Here is a 482-nt window from a genome sequence, read left to right as displayed (position 1 = left end):
TGACTTTCCAAATTATTCTAACTTGCCTAGTTAACCTAATTAACCTAGTTAAGTCTTTAAATTTTAAGCAAAATACTTGAAAAATATCTATAATTTTTTTTTTCTTTCTGCTAAGTCCATTTATTTATCAGTGGTTGCCACAGCAGAATGAACCGTCAACTTTTCCAGCATAGGTTTTATGCCCTTCCAGCTTCAAAACAGAACTAGGAAACATCCATAAACATTTATTCACACACATACACTACAATTAAGTTTATTCAATTCACCTATAGTGCATGTCTTTGGAATGTGAGGGGAAACTGGAGCACCCGGAAGAAACCCATTGGAATACGAGGTCAACATGCAAACTCCACAGGAAAATGCCAACTGACCCAGCCAGAACCAATGAGCTTCTTGCTGTGAGGCAACAGTGCTAACCACCAAGCCACTGTGTCGCCCCATTTAGAAGTGTATTTTCCTGGCTCAAAATAAGGTTGAGGTGG

Source organism: Danio rerio, chromosome 11 (assembly GCF_052040795.2).
Source record: "Danio rerio strain M-AB ecotype USA chromosome 11, GRCz13ab, whole genome shotgun sequence".
NCBI classification, from domain to species: domain Eukaryota; kingdom Metazoa; phylum Chordata; class Actinopteri; order Cypriniformes; family Danionidae; genus Danio; species Danio rerio.
The sequence above is the reverse complement of the archived record's forward strand: the minus strand, read 5'-3'. Positions refer to the sequence as shown.